Here is a 6,133-nt window from a genome sequence, read left to right on the forward strand (position 1 = left end):
CCTGTCATAACGAGAGACGACACACTTTTGTGCGTCGTCTATAGACGATGCGCATTTATGACGCGCGTTGACGACACGCATTTACGACACACAATGCGTATCAAGGAAGGCCCTGTCATAAAGGAAGACGACATGCATTTGCGTGTTGTAACCTTACGACGCGAGTTTAGGACACGCATTGCGTATCATTATAGCCCCTGTCATAAATGAAGATGACACACATTTGCGTGTCATAAATTTCAGCAACCATTAACAATATGCATATACGACGTACCTTTACGATACTCTTTTACGCATAATACAAAAATATAGAAAAAATATATATACCAAAACAATAAATTTCCTCCAATAACATCATGTCAAAAAGTTGTAATACATTGATATTAAAAGGATCTGATTGTACATTGTTATTAAGAGGTTTTTTCTAACTACATAACCTAATACTACAATGCTATTAAGGGGAACCTTCTTATTTCAGATATCATGTCCACATCATAGCCTTTATTACTCTTTTCTTTTTTAACAACAGGCGCCACAACAGTTAATGTATCTCTATCTCCCCCTTCCTTTGAAGCTTGGTCAAGAGCATCATCTCCACCCTACAGAGTAATGAAACAAAAAGAATGTAAGAGAGAAACATGTAGTCTAAATGATTCAAAACATGTGAATTTAACTATCCTTACAAAACATGTGAATTGCCAGATGAATAACATTTTTACTCCTGTTTAGCAAACAATAGGTGGTTGCCAGATGAATAACGTTTTTACAAAACATGTGAATTTAACTATCCTTACAAAACATGTGATTTTAACTATCCTTATCAAGTCCTAACTTTTAACAAGTTTCCCCTTATTCACTTTTCAAATATGTTTTTTCGGTCACCATTTTCCCACCATTTTCTGTTTTATATATATAGCTGCATATCTGCTTATTATAGCATGTCACTTCTAAATCAATCTATTACAATATTATACTTATAATTGAGTGAATTTTTCATATTATAATAAGAAGAAATGAAAGTGTATAGCTATAATAAACAATCAAAAGGGAAGTGTGTTGTCATTTGGTATTACCTGATCATGGAAACCAGCAGGATCAGGTTCAGAAGATTCCAAAGCACTCATGTCATCCCTGTCTGTTACTAGATGACTAGCCACATGTTTCATTAAATAACAAAATTGAAATAAGGCAAAATATAAAGTGTCTAATTTCCATTAACTTACTATCCATTGAAGAGCATATAAACCATATCTATGCACACAACTCCCATGAGACCATTTTCAAATTTTATTTAGTACATATTAAATTCTTTGTTAAAACCTGGAACTGATGAACTACATACATATGCTGTTGAAAAAACTTTAGAGTAAATTACATCTTTGGTCCCTGAGTATAGCTGATTTTTTTCATTTGTGGTCCCAAAAAGTTTCCTCTTGTAGTGTCTGTTCTTATTTGAGGTTTTTGTAACATTTCTGGTTCCTGTTCCACAAGTAAAATGACTATTTTTGGGGACTAAAATTGCAAAACCAGCTAAACTAAGGGACCAAGCATCCACATGAATTTATAACATGTTTTGTACCATTTCCATCTCTTATATCTGTTCCTACAACAACTTCAATTTCACATCCCTGAGAAAAAAAACCACAAATAAAAATCATTAAATTAAAATAATCTAAGGAACTGTTTCTTTTTTATGCATTAAGTCAACAAATAAGAGCCATGTATATTTGATTAAACGAACCTGAAGAAATATGGTTAATTCAAGTTTCTCTTCCATGTTATCAGAAAGATCCAATGCATGACATGCATCTTCAAAATCTTGGAAACATGTAACTGGCTTTTTATTAATAGCCAACACCATATCCCCTTGTTCTAATAAATTCTCAGCTTTAGATCCTGCCAAACAGCCTTTCACCCGTAGAACTTGACGTCTAACAGGATCCTTTTTCGCAAGCGCCTGACAACAAATTTATAAAAAATATAAATTTATACATATAATTTGACGATAAGAAAAAATTAAAAAAGGAAACATACTTGGATCCAATTATTGTTAAGGCTAAAACTTCTAGCCTTAGAAAGCAAAGTAGGATAAAGCTCAACTTCCAAAATCCTAACTAGAGGCATGGGTCTTGTTACGCCATTTATAAGAAGAGAGGGACCTTTTGCGTCTGATATGATTTTATCAAGGACTTGGCTTATGGAATGTATAGGAATGCCTCTAACAAATTAATGGTCTTCAGATGAATTCACCCTGTATTTTATCTGAAATTAGGATTTAAATATTAGAGCATTAATTAGTCGAGCTATTAGTGATTCCAAAGGACTAAAGAAAACCAACCAACCAACCTTCCTTTTCTTCTTATTTTTTGATCGATGATTAGTACAAACCTGAGTTCAGAAGCTTCCCCATATAGCTTTAATCCTTCCTCCCTCATCCGTAAGCACCCCTGAAAAACTGCTACCAAAATCTGCATTCACCATGATAAATTTTATAAAATATCCATTCATCTCTTTAAAATTATGTTATTGAAGTGTTGCATATAGTATTAGTATAGTAATACTACCAGTGTCAAGCTCAATGACTTCTATGTTTGTCACCACAGATTTTCTAGATGTTGTTTGTAAGCTTCTACTTAACCCCACAAGATACACACTCTCTCCACGACGCAACCCAGGTTGTATTATTATTTTTTTTTAAAATCAGTATCAACTAAAATGGCTAATTGCAAAAAAAAAAAAAAAAAAAAAAAACCAAAATTTTCCTACCAGGAAGAAGTTCAGCAACTCGTGCTACTGAAGCACCAGTAGCTCCACGGGCAGAAGGGTCATATGCAATAACAGCATAATTATGAATAGGGTGAAGAAACACCACCTGAAAAAAATACTTAATTAGGAGAATAAAGATTTAAGAATTAAAAGTTAAAAGTTAATTTCTCGGTTTCGTAATCGTATTTACCTCTCCTGGGATTTCAATAGGAAAAGCAGTAAAAGAAAGCATGAGATCAGATGCTGATATGACAATAGTACTCTTGTCAACTGCAACCAATCTCATGTCTTGAGAATGATATATAATCACACCAGTTCCAACTAAATCAATTTTTTATCTGTTATGATTGTATCTATTTTTAATGATTTTGGATTTGTAACTTATTAAATGGATATGTATGTACACTAAACTCGATTTTCATGCCCTGAACTTGGCTTCTTTTTTGCTGATAGAGTGCAGCCATGTGAATCTTTTTTTTTCTGGAACTATAATCTGGAAAGTAGAGTGCAACCATTAGGATCTGCCATTTTATATATATGTTCAGGAATTAGGAGACATTTTCAACTTACATAATAATCTTTTTATTTGTAATTTTATTGCATCCGTGTAATCTTTTTGGCTGTAATTTAAATGTATATATGTAATCATTTTTTTCTGATTTTAATTTTGATCCATGTAATATGCTTTTTTTCAGTGACAAAAGTTATGATGTACCTCGATGTAGATGAAGTGTTCAGCTTTTTCAATAAGAGAACCGTAAGCTTTTTGAATGCTCTCTTCAACTTGACTTGTCCCAGCTGACCATTGACTCACACTCCTTAAAACCTTCAATTCAGAAATGTAAAAATCAAAAAATCTAATCTAATAATATATTTAATTATAAATAAAAAAAATACCTAACAACGACAACACAAGGACCAACTTGACCTGTTTCATCAACTTACCTGGCATATCTGGAATTGAAGTTTCAGCTGTTTAGTTTACTTGGAGTTAGTTACAATTTACCTGCTGTTGATTAGTTTCTTGTATCTAAGCCTTTGTAAGTGTGTATTAACACGATTTGTGAGATCAGGAGCTTCATAATTATCATCATTGGATAACAAAACAAAAATGTATCTCCTGGCTACCTTTCGCCAAGTAATTTCATTAATTGGAATTATACCAGGATTGCCCTTTTTGCTAGAAACTGTCATGTCCATGTTTTTCTTCCTCCCTTTCCTTTTCAAGATTTTGTCTAGAGAGAGGTGCATCTTGTCTAAGAACTTTATGAAACTGCAAGCAGAACTCATAGACCAGAAAAGAAAAATAAAGGATGAAACTTTCAAGAAATTGAAAATAATATGCAAAAATAAAGCAATATTCAGTTACCAGGAGAAAAGAAACATAATACAAAAGTTCAAACCCTGGATAAGATAAACACACAAAAAATTCATCGGACCATAACATATTCTCGAATTTATGCCAAAATATTAAATGTGAGTATGTGTTTGTGGTGCTATGTGCGACTGTAAACAAAGTATCAGAATGGGATCGAGAAGCAGAAAAGTAGGGGGAAGGATGTCGCACCTAAGAAATAAAAAAAAATGAAAATAAGGGAGAAGGAACAAAGCATACCTGAGATGCTTAGAGAGTAGAAGTGGGGATCATGGAATGAGGAGGAAATCACGATTGAAACCTACATAGTTTTTCGGTTAGGGTTTTACACAGGAGAAGATGAGAAGATCCAAAATCGAAATCAAAGCTATGAATAGAGTAGAAATTAAAGAAATAGAAGAACGAAAACATTAGGAAGAGAGAATAACCAAAGCATATCTTAGTCGGGCTAGGGTGTGAAAATTTGAGCAGTCTCCGACGAGGTCGCCGGAGGAAAATGCCCCTAAGGTCATTGGAGGAGAAATGAGCAAAGATGTTGCCAGCGATGTGAGGCAATATCATCGATCGATTGTTGCAGAGGCCAGAGAGCACCAAGTGTTTTCGTTCTTGAAAAAAAAAGCCCTGGTCCGTGCAATTTTGTGGAATTTAGTAGTACTGATACTTTGATCGAGGCTCGTTTCAAATAATTATAAAGTGACATCTCTTCACGACACTCGTTTAACACAAAGTGCCCTCCGTGTTTTTTATTTTTTTTTGTTGGACACTAATTTAAGGGCACGCAATAATGCGTGTCCTTTATCCTTAAATTTTTTTGAAGAGATGACACTTTTTAAATGTCACTTTCTTTTGCGTAACATAAATCAACGAGTGTCGTGGTTTGTGAGTCGTAAAAGGGTCTTTTTCTTGTAGTGATACTTCGTTCCAAAATCGAGTCTTAGAGTTGTACTCAAAGATTGTGCCTTGAGTTACATAATATTAAGTGAGGGGTACTGCAATCTTGGAGAAATCATGTATGAATCTCCGGTAGTACCCTACAATCCTAAGAAGCTGGTGATATCCGAGGGAGATTTCGGAACCTACCACTGCATAACGGCCTCGATCTTGGCGGGTCGACCAAAATCCCCTCCTGGTTAACGAGATGTCTAAGGAACTGAACCTGTCGTAACCAAAACTCACACTTCGAGAAATTGGCTTAAAGTCGTTCTTGTCTCAAAACTCCCAATAGTTTACGAAGATGCTCCTCATGCTACTCTCTGGTCTTGGAATACACCAAGATGTCATCTATAAACACTGTGACTGAGCGATCGAGCATCGGTCTACATAACCGATTCATCAGGTCCATAAATATATTTTCCGTGTTGGTGAGCCCAAACGGCATCACCACAAAGTCGTAGTGTCCATAACGAGTCTGGAATACAGTCTTCTCTACGTCCTCCTCCCGTACCCTGACCTGATGGTACCCGGACCTCAAATATATCTTGGAGAACCAAGATGCTCCCTGCAGTTGATCGAAGAGATCATCAATCCGTGGTAGTGGATAACGGTTCTTCGCCGTCAGCTTGTTCAACTCCCGGTAGTCAATGCACATCCGGTGTGAACCATCCTTCTTCACGAAGAGAATCGGTGCTCCCCATGGAGAACTGCTCGGAGAAATGAACTACTTGCCTAGCAGCTCCTGCAGCTGAGATGACAGCTCCTGCATCTCAGGTGGTGCCAATCAGTATGGCGCCTTGGCGATAGGGGCCACACTTGGCACAAGGTCGATCCTGAACTCGACCTGCCTCTCCGGAGGCACTCCGGGTAACTCTTTCGGAAACATGTCAGCGAACTCCCTGACGAATGGAACCTCTGGGGTTCGAACTACCACCCGCTGACCCTCGCAGTCGATCATGGCACCGAAGTGACTCAACCAGTCCATACCCACAATCACACATACTTCCCCCATGGGAATCGTAATCAAATCAATCAGGAAGGACACCCCGAATATCTCCA

General features: G+C 36.4%; 1 pseudogene; it reads right to left on the minus strand.

Annotated features, from left to right (window-relative positions):
- Positions 1 to 443: 443 nt before the first annotated feature.
- Positions 444 to 3,966, minus strand: LOC145164686 (protease Do-like 7; annotated as a pseudogene).
- Between the last annotated feature and the right edge of the window lie 2,167 nt (positions 3,967 to 6,133).

Source organism: Lactuca virosa, chromosome 3 (genome assembly GCF_052849685.1).
Source record: "Lactuca virosa cultivar CGN04683 chromosome 3, Lactuca_virosa_CGN04683_v6, whole genome shotgun sequence".
Lineage (NCBI taxonomy): Eukaryota > Viridiplantae > Streptophyta > Magnoliopsida > Asterales > Asteraceae > Lactuca > Lactuca virosa.